General features: G+C 47.9%; 1 long non-coding RNA gene across 19 annotated transcripts in view; it reads right to left on the reverse strand.

Moving 5' to 3' along the window:
• The window catches only part of LOC308180202, a 272,118-nt gene that overhangs the window by 91,109 nt on the left and 167,835 nt on the right, over positions 1-13,174 (reverse strand). The window contains exon 6 of one of the 19 annotated variants that reach the window (XR_013940820.1): positions 2,097-8,221. The exons of the other annotated variants lie outside the window; for them this stretch is intronic. This is a non-coding gene — a long non-coding RNA (uncharacterized lncRNA). The remainder of the gene's footprint in view (positions 1-2,096; positions 8,222-13,174) is intronic. 19 annotated transcript variants of the gene reach the window in all.

Here is a 13,174-nt window from a genome sequence, read left to right on the forward strand (position 1 = left end):
CGGCCGAAGCGCGGCAGCGTGACTAATCTGTCAGGCAGCAGCATCCCAAAGGCCAGGACCAAGGTTGTGCTCACACAACCAGCTCCGCCAGGGGAAAAGGGGATGCTGGGTGCAAGCAGGGGGCTGCATCGGGTACATCTCCCCCCACTGCTGAGCTGTGAGGATGCCTCTTAAGTTCTTTCTATTGTAGCGGGATCTAGGGTTTGGGGCGAGTCAGCAATGAAGCGTACAATCGGGGGGTGTCTCGACAGTAGGGATATAAGCTCATACATATGGAAGGATGACCTTACCAGCTCCGCTCAGTGTTCACTCTGCAAATCAGATCCGATTTGCAATCAGCCATGGCCACACTTTTCTCCATTTCACCCTCAAGTTCTGCCCTTACAGCATTACTTACATATGGTTTTGCCCATGTTTTTTTGGTTTATCTGTCCTACTTCTATCCCTATAACCCATTACCTCAGCAAATTAGCAGTTACTCGCAACGACCGCTCTGCCAGACATCTCTCGCTTTGTTTGTTTTAGGGTTGGGCCTTTCACGCAGGGAAAGATGGGGTTTGTGGAGCTATTTATCTGCCTGTAATGAGGTTCCTAGCGAAGTCCAGACACCAATAACTGCACCCATAGCAAGGACTGTTTAGCACAGCCCAGCCTGCACATAGCTTTTTATGTACATACATCAGATGGCCTACACACGTGATCATCTTTTTGTATACGCCTGGAAAGGCTCCAAAGAACTGATGAACCAATTGGGATTATAGACAGGAGTGAGTTTAGTTACAGTCCCTGGGGGAAAACGAGGCCTGTGTGGAAGGAAGTAGGACAGGAGAGATGAAAATAGTCTATCAGGAAAGCAAGCCAAAAACCTGCCAGAACACCCAGCAAAATGCAAGACAGCCTCCTCCCTTACTCCAACCCCACGGGCTCCAGCATCCCACCAGCCATCAGCTGAGCTGTCAGCACAGTCAGCAGCTCCAGGACACCCAACTCAAGCCCCAGAGCTGCAAAGCACAAGAACCAAACCCGGGAGCATGGAAGGGGACGGGGAGACCATGTCCATGTCAGATGGTGCCAGGGCAGTCCTAGCACCTCCACCTCTGTCCTGCCCAAGAGGCTGTCCTGTGTTGGAGTCCCACTTCTCACATCAACCATCTGCTTATGGACTTTGTGGGACATTGACCCAGGGCCAAGCTGAACCCATTTAATGTTTCAAGGCCATACAGAGCTTGCACCCACTTGAATCTTGAGGCCTGGCCCCCAGAGCAGTGCCCAGAGACCACCCTCAGCTCTCCCCCGTTAGATCCTTTTCGTCCTTTTCCATTTGCTCACTTCCTTCTCCCAGCTAGCATCTCAGTTGGCTCTGCCGTGCCCCACCTGCAAATATCCCGGTCCAGCCTCTCCCAAGCGGAGATGTAAACACACACAGCTTCAGCCACGGAGGAGGTAAAATCCCTCCTGCAGGCGGATTCCACGAGAGCCTTCCACCGGGCCCTTGTGCCACGAACACCAGCCAGATGGCCTCGCCACACGGTGTCCCACCACGTTTTGTAAGCAGCAAAGGTGCCAATTATCTCTTCCTTCCCTGTTTTGAAATCCTCGCTCTCCCCACAACACATACACTCTTTTACTTGTCCTGCTTTCCACGTTCCAGGTTGGCAATTAGAATTTGCAACCTCTGAGCTTCTCTGCAAACTGATGAGCTGCTAAAAATACAGCCCCTGCAGGCACCCATTCAACTTCTATTTCTGTATTTTTTATTATTTATTTTTTTACTTTCACTTTTTTTTTTTAAAACCAATTTGAGATGAACAAAGCACTTCAACAAAGAGAAGAAAAAAATGCTGTGATTGTGAAGATGGATTGCTGCCATTTACTTTGTTCATTTTAATTACACAAAGTCATCACTTAGTGGGGAGCCTCAGGAAAGGAAGAGGAAAAGAGAAGGAAAAGGAGCCTCTCTACCCCTACCTTTTATTTCACTGTGCTCCATTTTAAAGCTTCCTCTGGCATCCTGGACAACAACATCAGAACTAGCACTGCTCTACTCCTGTCACATTTATGCTCATAAATACTGCCATATTTAATAGCTAACTCACCTGCTGTGTCTTCAAACCACAAGGGTCCCAGCCCTCCTCCTCAAACAGCACCAAGCAGGCTCCTTGCTCCTCCCCCAGCACAGCACCATCCTGCCTAGCCCCCTGCAAGGTGGTGGACAGCTCATTTATAACCTTCTCCCACCCAGCCCCCTCCTGCCACCTCCCAGCTGACAGCTGTTGAGAAGCTTCAGGACCATTAAGAAGTTCAAGACAGAAAAGTCCAAGCTGGTGCCTAGAGAAGGCCAGGATCTGGGACCGGCTCCCTTTCTGTCTGATATTAACTCACTCTGCCGCCTGGGGCAAATAACGTTCCCACTCCTAATTCCTTCCTGACAGACTCATCAGCAGCTGATTCCCCTTACCCCGACCCGCATCCGTGGCGTGGCCATGGCAGCTCTTTGCTGAAGCTATTCAACTGAAGCATCTGAACCCCAATCTGGGGTGTCCGCCCCAAAACCAGCTGTTCAGGTTCGGTTTGGAGGGTCAAGGCGGCTCCTGGCCCCCTTTTGGAATGATTGTGCAGTGAGCCATCACTTCTGGTGGGATTTCTCCTCATATCAGGGTTTCCAAGTCCTTGAGCTCTCTTCTGTTCTCTTTAGGGCTGCATCAGGCCGCCTGGTTTGGGGGGGCAGAGGGGAATTGAGTGATTTCTGCTTTCCAGCCCTGCTGTTCCTCAGGACTGAACCCGGCTCCCAGGGCCCTCGATACAAAATGGCCTCCCTCAAGTAAATTACCTCGCTGTGCTCCCCGTGGCTGCCGGAGACATTTCTCATAGCCCAAAACAGCTTCACCATCTTTATCCGGGATTTCGGCCCCATCTTTGTTCTACAAGTTTCAGCTTTCCTCAGAGGTCTGTCTGATTTGGTTTCATCCTTGCAGGCTCCCCTAAATTCCCCTCCCAGGCTACCAGCACAGTCTGCAGCCTTTTTATTGAGTGGTTTGGGTTTTCACGGAGGAATTTCTCTGCTCATTTCTCTGAGTGCTTGAGGTCCTGTGTTTAGATATTCTCTCCTCTCACACCAATTGCCACCTTGTTCTTTGTTTGACACAGACTTTCTGCTTTGTAGTTTTATCTTCAGTAAGCTGTTGCCTTTCTTGTTTAACTACAGGGCTTACAGGCATTAGCCATGTGTCCTACCCCTCTAATGCCTGTAGCCTCTATTTCCATTTGCTCTGTGCTTCTGGCATCACTTTAAGCTTTTTCCCAGCCAGCACCGGGTCCCTGTATGTTTTTTTTTGCACTTTCTAATATTTGATTTTAATACACTCCACTATTTTTTGGTAATTAGTACCATTGTCTAACCTGCAAAACTTCCAGGCTTCAACTTTTAATTCGAAGTTTATTCCCACACTCCCCTACCCTTTCTTGTTGGATGGTGTTCAATAGATAAGACTTTCACAGACAACATGCTGCTACTGTTGTTGGGGTTGTTGCTATTTATCTTCAAATATTTACAGCATTTCTTCCAAGCTTTCTTTCCATTCCTCCTCTATCTCACTTGGTAAAGATGTTGCATTAACCTTCATGAAGAAAATTGTGGGCTTTTTTGTTTTATTTATTTATTTTTGTTTATTATCCAGGCACAGGTAGAATCAGATTTGGATAAGAGTCAGAATTTCTCTAAGAGAGCTCTTAAAATTTTGTTTTAAAGAAAATATTATTTCTGAAGAAATGCCAAATTTTTGAAACTCTTCACAAAATGACTTCACTAAAGCATGTTTTTAAACAAATGACAGTGGTTTTTTTGGGGAAAATATTTAAAATAAATTGACCTTGGAGGTGGGTTGAAACATAAAGATTGTCACTAGCATTAAAGCTGATCCTCTTGGTCACCAAAAATAAGGATACTGCTCTGAAGTTTAAAATAATGCTGTTAAGAAAGAAGGCTGGAGGTGAATGTGACAGGATGCAACAAGACATGACAGCGGGAAGATGTGGATCTTTTTCTCTGCCTTGATCCCCAACATCTTTACCCACTGCTTTATCCTGTCCTTGGCACGGTGTTAGCTCCTGTAAGGGTCTTACAGCTGCAGCACTGCTGACAGCCGTGCCATCCCCTCTCTCTGAAAATGTCTGCTTGGGTGTCCCCACTTTTCTTACAAATGTTCCCTCTGAACCTCTCCTGGTTCCAAGTGATCATGCACTAGGGAGCAGTGGAAGGAAATTCTCTGTAAATGAGACCGAAGCTTGTTTCTACCCAGGGGGCAGGATAGCCTAGCGAAAACAAGGTTGCCTCTCTCTGAAAGTCCAATGTGCCATGGCATTCATTAGGGGTCCTGCATCGTTACCTCTGTAATTGCTGAAATGAAATCTCCTTGAATAGATCAGATAAGATACTGGGCACCTTTACTGGGGAAAACAAATAAACAGACCTGAAGAGCTGTAGAACTGGAAAAGCATATCACACATATATCAAGCATATATTTCACGTAGCAGATGTGGGAAAAGCTCTTTTTATGGAAAGCAACCAAAAATGACTGAAAGGAGACCATCAGGACCATTCATCCCGATGCCCTGTATGACGGACCAGAAATATCCCACCTTTCCAAAAACAAGTGGCTATGCATCCAGTAACGCCCCTGCTTATTTCTGCCTTGCCCCTGGCCCTGCTCCTGTGCCCAGTGCCTGATCCCACAGCGACCCTAGCAGCTGGGGCCATTTCCCAGGACCCTCACGTGGCGTTGCCTGAGGTTGTGCACAACGTGGGTTTGGGTCTTCCCCCTGCTGTTTCTTACAGTTTGCAGCAATGGTTTGTGCTGATTTGCATTGCTCAGTGCTGTTATTGACACATGCACTGTGTCCACATGCACCTCTGTGATAATCAGACAAAAAAATGCTACCAGCACAGACGCAGCTTTTGCAGAATACATTCGGAGTGAAGCCAGTGCCAGAGAGTGGTTGTTTTGGGATCTAGCAAATATACCTCGGATCAGAATTAGAAAAAGCCAGACAGGATTTTTGCAGCACAGAAGTTGAACGGGGAAAGGTGAGAGAGAGGAGAGCTGGATGCATGGACCGAGCCTTTTCCCATATGAAGCAGATGTGCTCCCTCGTGCCCAAATGCCCCGCAGCAGCAGCAGCAGCCCGGCTGGCCCGGCTCTGGCTCGGGCCAGGTACTCAGAGCCGTCGGCGTGCTGTCGCTGCGAGCAGCCTGCTGTCACAGGCACTGCCTGCTTTGCTCGCACCTAGGGCCAGCTCTGCTGGGAAATTACAGCTGAACGGAGCCACAACCTCGCCGTGACTCCCAGAGCCGCCCCTGACTTTTAGCAATTCTGACAGCTTTGGCTTTGCCTCACTGACCTCTCCAGTTCAGGGGCAGGTGGTCAAGCCTCTTGCGCAGGAGGGCTGAGGCTCGGAGCTGGTGCTGCACCGCGGTTTGCAGTGCATCCCACCTGGGGAGGAATAACTGGGGGGGGAAATGCAGATAGGGACTGTGGATGTCCCCGTTGTCCTACGGGCACCCACCAGGGCCGTGTGGCCGTGGTATGAAGCGGGCAGGCTGGACGCTGGGTGAACGCTTCCTGCTCCCTCGTGCACCTGCAGCTGCATCCTGCCCTGCACATACTGCCCAGCCAGGATCTCGTGGGCCAGCATCCTTGAAAGGGAGGTTATGCGGAGGAAAATGACATCTCTAAGTGAAGAGCAGCACTTCATTGCTTCTCAATCCTTCTGCTGACGCCAGTTCGCTGCTTGCAGCGGACTCCAGAATACACCTAAAAATAAAACAACACCTGGGCCCTCCGCTGCTGGAGAGAACAGCCAGTTTGCAATCAGCAGCGGTGGAGAAAACGCTCCAAGCACCAGGGGGCGGGCGGAGGGTCAGCCCGAGGCCCTCCGGTTGTGATGCTGATTGCAAACATGGGCAATATCTCCTACGGAGCACGTCTCCCTGCTGCTCTACTCGACACATTGTCATTCCGGTGCGGATCTTTGCTTCGATCGTAATCACACACAGCCACACAAGAGCAGTGCGCCGGTAATGCACTGAGCCCACCGGCACGGAAAACTTGCCTGGGAAAATGAGGTCTTCTCTTAAAGAGCGTGGCATTTTTGGTGTCTTCGGGATATGGCTTCTCTGAAAGTGTCACAATGCACAGCATAACAGTGGCAGACACTACACGGGTACGCAGACAGGATGGGATACATCCCTGATCCCCAGGGAGAGGGGGTGCCGGGTAAATGTGTTACGGGTTCGGTACCTTGCTCTAGTGACTCCTACACTTGGGGTCACGATGCTCATGGTTGCTCTAAGGGAGACTGGGTGACGGGAGGACTTTCTGTGCCATGCTCCATTTGGTACATACCACAGCTCAGAGGCAAGAAGCAGACTGAAAACCACTTTGAGTAAAACCATCAGAATTAGCAAGGATTAAATATTTGTGGGGATGAGAGACAGAAAGAGAGATCACAGAGGCTTGTTCTTTACAGCTACACAACTCCATTGCAGCTGGGGTGAACATAATGTTCTCAAATGAAAGAAAAGATGCAAACATTCAGCTAAATTCAACTACTCATGAACAGTAGCTTGCCCCATTGCTCACTGGTTGGCAGACCTGTGCCACAGTCGGGTACCGACGGGTGGGAGGAAGGCAATGGGATGGTGCTGGTGCCAAGCTCTCCCTCCTTGAACCACCCACGGAACATCACCCTGTCTCAGGAGGGTTTGAGAGACTTCATGTTTCCAGAACAGTTTGGGTTACAACTTCAGAAGAAAAAGCCAATAGGATTTTTGTGTTTTTTTTCCCCCTTTTTTCTTCCCCAACTCCAGTGGGGGTCTGTATATGCCAAAATGCAACAAATTGTCTGGATGAAATTTGTACCGGGGAAACCAACTTCTTGGTACCCAAGCGTCACCCAAGCCATGATGTACCAGGCTGACAGCTACCCAGAAACCGGCAGACACAGAGTCTGTTTGAGGCTACATTTTCACGAGTGAGTGTGAAATCAAATTTCTAAGACCTCTGAAATATTGTTTGCAAACATTTCCATGTGAAAGGGAATAAAATATTTTATCTGGAAAGATCACAGGGTAATGGCAAGAAGAGAAGTAAAAAGGTTGTCTGATCTGCTACTGCAATTCTGATAAAAAATTCACTACCGGGTGATTCAGAAGAAGGTTTAACATACCTGCTCATCAGATCAGATCTAACACATTTAATTGTGCATTTCTCCCCGTGGGAGGTCATTTTTGCCTAACCTTGTCTGATAATTAGATTATGTTGCAGAGATTTAGTCATTATAAATTTCAACCTGTATCATGTTTTTTTGGACATAGCTCACGCTGAGGTTGCAAACTCTTTGATTCCTCCTGAATTATTCGTTTCATTAATATCCTGTGACAACAATCTCCACAGATTCGGTTTATCGTTTACGTGGAGGGCTTTCCCACCCTGTCTGTGTTATCTGTGTCATGTCACCCTCATTTCTTTCTCCCGTGTGAGGCTGCCAGCTCTCCAGGGCTGGGTTTCTCCGAAGGAGAGTGTTTTTACGGGCTGAGCTCATCCCCTTGTCTGTAGCACCTCCCGTCACTGCAGGCTTCACATGAACCAGCACTACCAGGGCTGTAGGACATGCTCAGGCTTCAGCATTTACGGGACGAGGTTCTTCATCCTTGGAGACAGAAATGTGTCCTGCAGTGTTAGGCAGCTGGAACCATGGGCAGATACCGATGCAGGAGCAACAGTACAGGTTGGGGTGCTTTGGAGACTATTTCGGGATAAGTTCTTTGCAAAGCCTTACCCTGTTCTGCCTGTACAGCCTAGGCTGTGTCTGGGCACATCCTTCCTGGGGTAAGTCCTACTGTATCAAGGCAGGTTTTCTTCCAGCAACATGTGTACATCCACACTTGTTTTTTTTTTTCCTCTTCCAAGCTTCCCTTTCAGGAGAAATGGAAGCAATACCATTGAGCAAGGGAAACAGGGACTGTTACTCTTCCTTTACACCTGTTTCCGCGGGTTTTCAGCTCAGGTGCTGAGCTGCACAAAGCATCATCCAGCCCTTTGATGACTTCCATCTTTCTCCTGAGGATTACTGTTGAAAAATGCAGAGCAAACATCCCAGGGAGAAGACTCCAAGGAGTTCTTTCTCTGTATGCACCAGGTAGGAAATGTGTTGTTCATCTCACCTGGGAAAGAGGTGGGAAAAACAGGGGTGGAGAAGCTCAAAGCCAGGGTAGAATATGATGGCACTCTGCAAGCCAGGGCAGAAGGATGGATCTCATCTGCTCAGGTACACTGAAAAACTTGTCAGTCACACAGTGGTTTACAAGGCAGTGTTTAACTTAATTTCAGCTAATATGCAGAAATGTTTCTAATAACAAGCTGTCAAAAGAGCACGGGAACAGACAGGGAAACAGACAGGAGGCAGAGAGAGGAGGAGGAGAGGGGAAGGAGGCGTGAGAAGAAATCTCAGCCTCTCTCCATCCCGCACTCCAGGTTCAAGTGCTTCATCTGTGCCCGTGCTTGCCCTCTGCCCCTGGGCAGGTGGCTCTGGAGCTCAGCCGTGCCACTCCAGCTCTGCTTCCCGAAACCTCTCCCAGCTCCAGCAGCACAGCTCCAGCCTCCCTCCCTCCTGCCCCTGGCCCTTCCAGGTAAATCCAGTCTCCACTCCCCGACTTGTCCCTCCCAAATCCCCGCTCTGGAAAAGACGGCGACTGCTTTCACCCTTAGCTACCTCTTTGCTCCACGCTTTCCTCTCCTCTTCATTTCCTCCTCCCCTCGGGATATTGATGCAGGCTGGAGTTTCCCATTAAAGCAGCCACTCTTGTAGAAAGGGGAGCTGACATGATTAATGCCATTCAGTGGGGAAGGCGCGAGCGCAGCCGGGGAGCGAGGAGACGGGCACGTCCCCATCAGCTGCTCATTAGTATCTGCCCGGGGAGGCAGCAGGCACCCGATGGACACAATTCTCCCCGCTCTGCCTGCTGCTGGGTGCAAACTTTAGAGGCCCAAGAGGCAGGGGAAGCTGCTCTCTCTTTTCCCCTGTTTATTCTTTAATCGGATCTGTGCCCAAACTGAGCCTTAGATGGGGCGGGTCGCCTTCTCCCAACACTGCACTACCATCACCTGGCAGGCTCAGGAGCTCCAGCCCAGGGAAAAGAAGGAAAAGGACACGGACAGAAAGCCTGCAGACACAGCCAGCCACCTGCCTGCATTTCCCTGGAGAGAAGGCAAAATGCTCGGAGCAGGGCTGGGGGCAGCGCGCTCTGGCAGCAGCACAGGCGCTGAGCTCGACCAGAGGGCACCTGCCAGGGGACGAGGGGTGCTGTCCACTCACACTCAGCTGAGTGAAGCCCCCTTACACTCAGAGGACAGGGAACCAAGATCCCCCTGCAACATCATTAAAGGCAGCAGGTTGGCTTACACAAGCCGAAGGAGGCTGGTTCCTCCCACCGACGAGCGGAGGAGGCGATGGTGATTAACTTCTGGCCTCTGCAAACTTTCCAGCATCACCGCAACGTGATCAGGATCCCACATCTTCCGCATAATTGTTTGGTCTAATGGCTAATCACCCTCACTACTTAAATAAGCAAATCAAGGAATGAGCGACTGGAAGAACCCAACGAGATCTCCGTTTTTAAATTGAATTTGTTGCCTTCAGCTTGCAGACATTGGTTCTCTGCATGCCTTTTCCAGACTGAGGAGTCTTTTAGCACCTTGTGCCTCCTCGTGCATGTCCCCATAAAGAGCTCCAATCATTTCCAAGTCACATCCCCAGTTTGTGCTGTTAGAAAATTTACAAATCATTCAAGAAAAAGCATTGAAAAACAGCAGCCCTGACACTGATCTCTGTGTAACATCTTAGACATAGTCTTGTGCTTTTTTTCTTGTTTGTTTTATGTCTTATGTTTTGCTTGTTTGTTTTTTTCCGCAGGTTATCCAATGCCCTTGGACACCAGCAGCTATCCAGTTTCAGATGTGTGAGGGCTCTTCATCTATAATGAAATTAGCACAATAAAGTAGCAGAGGGCTGGGAATTACTTAAACAAAAGTCAATCCATTATGTGTATACACACTTCTATGAACCGACACTGCAGTCTCAGAGAATAAAACCAATTCTGTTTGAAAATATCCTTTTTTCTACAAAATCATGTTGGAAAACCTTGATTTTCTTTCTCCCCTTTGATTTGTCATTGATTGGCATCAGCTTATGCAGTCCCAATATTTTGCCTAAGACCGATACCGTGCTCCCCATCACACAGCAACAACCTCCCAGACTTTTTTAGAGTAACACGACTGAGCATTACAGAGGAAATTTCCATGGTGCCAGGTTTATTAGAAGCTCAAGTCAGCAGACCAAAGGAAAGTTCAGCTAATTCTTCAGTGAGCCCTTGTGCAAGCTTCCTGTGTCTGCTGAGTTTAAGCTGTTACTGCCGTCTGGGTACCTGCCTTGTTTTCCGAAGCACTGTAAAGCACTTCATCATCATGTAATATAAATGTCCAGCTGCTTCTTTCTCAGCACTTGAATTGCTTCTTCATGTGTGAATGTATCTGTTTTTTCATTTCATTATTGATAATTTTGCTGTTTCCATCCAGGAGTGCTTGGCTGGGATTTCTTTTGTTTCTCTCATCCCTCGCTAATTTCCTTTGCCCTTCCAATCACGATTTTCTTTTTCTCTCAAGTTTTTTGCCTTCCTTATCAACATTCTGCACTTCCTAATTTCTCACTTGCAGTAATCCTTTCCCATTTCCCATCTTGAATCCTCACTGGAATTTTTTTAATGTATGGATATAGATTTCTCTTGCTGCCTTCCTTTGTAACAGAGCAAGGCTTGGACTCCAGCCAAAGTTGTCTTCTTACTTCATATGAAATTATTGTGTTTTGGCTATCTAATAAACTCCTCTTCCAGAATCCCCAATTTGCAATCAGCATTTTCTCTGACTGCAGTTTCTCTGCTAATCAATTTCATTTGTAATTTTTCTCAACTTTTGAAAATTAATGCTTTTGAGACAGCAAATGTACTTATTACTGGTTATGACTATCCTCTGTTTGCCCATATTAAATCTTTCTCAACTATGCAAACAGCTGGGAAATAAAGAATAGAGAAAATTGTCCAGAAAGTTCTTAGAACATGTTAACAAACAAACAAAAAACAGCAAGAGGTAAAGAAGCAATTCCTTAGTAAAGGGATTTGAAATTATAATGGTAGAGGATTTGAAATTGAGTCAATGATTTTGTACTTTTGGAAGAAAGCAGAACTGGAACAGTTCACTTCCATGGCACATACCATGGTTCCTCTACTCAACTCATTCTAGTGCTTTGGCTTCAATGCTGTGCATGGCTTTGGCTATCACCTTACGAAACCGTAGGGTTGTAGAAACACCTAGGTCAGAAGGGACCTCACGAGCTCATTTAATCCACCCTCCTGCTCCAGGCAAAGTGAACGCTGAACTCAGACAAGGCTGCTCAGGACCCTACCCAGTCAGGTCTCAGAAACCTCCAAAGTCCAAACCTCAAAGACTCCCAAAGGGCTGGCAGAGTCCGACGGTAGTGCAGGAGTATAGAAGTGTGGTGAGGCTGAGAGAAGTGAGTTGGTTTCCACCACCTGCAGAGGGACGATGTCACTGCCTTGGGAATGACGTAGAAAGGAGGTCCAGCCTTGGGGCACACACGTAACTAGGCTCTCGAGGTCCTTGGCGATCCTTTTCCTATGACTCAATGAATGCTGCTTAAGCAACAACCAGCTTCCAGGCTAGCAAGCAATTTATCTTTATCCCACATAACGGTTCCTTTTGCAATAGAGTTACAAGAAGTGCCACGTGTGACTGAAACCACTGGAAAACTGCATTTTTTTATAGTTATTCTACCATTTACACAGGATTTTCAGGAGACAGGCTTCATACAGGAAGACCTCTCGTGCCTCCCCCCCACACCAAGGCAGTTCAGGCTGCATGTGAGCAGTACTTACGGAGAAAACCTTCCTGCTTCTGTGACTGAGGCTTGCTTGCTTCCCTCCCATGCTTTATCTGGACGCAGTGACTACCTGAGGGGCAGTGACAACTCCACCAAAATGTATGTGCTCATTTTGCTCCCTTAGTTAAAAGCTCGTCTGTCCTGGCTCCCCTTGTAGGCAATGGAGAGACGTTGACTTGCCTATGTGTAGTTCCAGGGGAGACTAATTGCTTTAATTAGACTTTTTATTAGTATCTGAAGTTAGGCAGCTTGAATGCCTCTCCCTTGATCTATGTGCATGCCAGAAGCCTGGTTTCTGTGTTATCAATTACACCAAAGCCTCCATCTTTCCATTTCCACCTCCCCAACTTTTACCTATGTTTTTTCCTCTACACCACGAGATACAGCCCCTGGATTTCAGGCACGCCCGTTAAAAACCGGTAATACAAATTCTGTGAGAAAAGAGAACGGTTATTAGCCAGCATGGGGACTTAATTCCTTAACTTTTGCTCATTACTCCAGACTGAAACACTGGCACGGTGAAGCCCATCTGAGTGCTTCCCCACCAATTTGAGCTGGAGCACCAGCTCTCGTCTCTCACCCTTTCCTCCCCTTTCTGCTCCTCCACTTTCTTCTTCCTTTAAGCACCCTTTGAGTTGACACTCAGTCTACTTCGGTATGAAGTTCCCTCAGCCGTGAAGAATGAGACTCAGTGACCATCCGTGTTCCTCCTTTCTCATGCAAATCACCTCGCAGGGCTCAGGAAGTGGCCTGACATACGCAAATCAGACACACGGATGAAAAGTTCGTTATCAAATCTATGCTCCTGACTTAGATAAATAAGCATTGGATATGATTCTCCACTCATTAAAGTGTCTTCCTCAGGAGATGGCTGACAGTTCATTAAATAAGATGAAATATTATTATTTAAACTCAAGACTGATCAGACTGGGTGGAAACTTAGTCTACTGTATTCATAATTTCCTGCACTGACAAGCAAGTTCTTGAAAACACTCCTCTGAAGTGGCTGACCCTCACAGAAATTGAGATCCTGCTGTAATTGCCAACTAACCGAGTAAGTCCTGCCGTTTAGATGGCAGAGCTCTGTGCTCATCAGGCAGGACTCGCAGATTTAGCCCCGCTACCAAAGGCGATTGCACCGCAGCTCCCAGCTCAGCTCGTGCAC

Source organism: Anser brachyrhynchus (genome assembly GCF_964034855.1).
Source record: "Anser brachyrhynchus genome assembly, chromosome: 19".
Lineage (NCBI taxonomy): Eukaryota > Metazoa > Chordata > Aves > Anseriformes > Anatidae > Anser > Anser brachyrhynchus.